Here is a 353-nt window from a genome sequence, read left to right on the forward strand (position 1 = left end):
CACCCATTCGTTCAACACCAACAAGTGACAACATCATTGCCAGGAGATCAGTCAAGTGGCCAATACAAATCTGTAGTGGTTTTCATATAGACAGATATTAAAAAATTACATATATATCTAGAGAGAACCATGGAACCACAGGCTGGTTTGGGTTGAAGGGACCTCGTTCAACACCAACAAGTGACAACATCATTGCCAGGAGATCAGTCAAGTGGCCAATACAAATCTGTAGTGGTTTTCATATAGACAGATATTAAAAAATTACATATATATCTAGAGAGAACCATGGAACCACAGGCTGGTTTGGGTTGAAGGGACCTTCAGAGCTCCCCCAATCCCCCCCCTGCAGGGAG

The 353-nt window shown here is 42.8% G+C and overlaps 1 protein-coding gene across 1 annotated transcript in view; it reads right to left on the minus strand.

Moving 5' to 3' along the window:
* The window catches only part of LOC104501939 (polypeptide N-acetylgalactosaminyltransferase 13), a gene marked incomplete at its 3' end in the record, with an annotated part of 82,928 nt that overhangs the window by 2,297 nt on the left and 80,278 nt on the right, over positions 1-353 (minus strand). The window lies entirely within an intron of this gene.

Source organism: Buceros rhinoceros, unplaced genomic scaffold (genome assembly GCF_000710305.1).
Source record: "Buceros rhinoceros silvestris isolate BGI_N320 unplaced genomic scaffold, ASM71030v1 scaffold18191, whole genome shotgun sequence".
NCBI classification, from domain to species: domain Eukaryota; kingdom Metazoa; phylum Chordata; class Aves; order Bucerotiformes; family Bucerotidae; genus Buceros; species Buceros rhinoceros.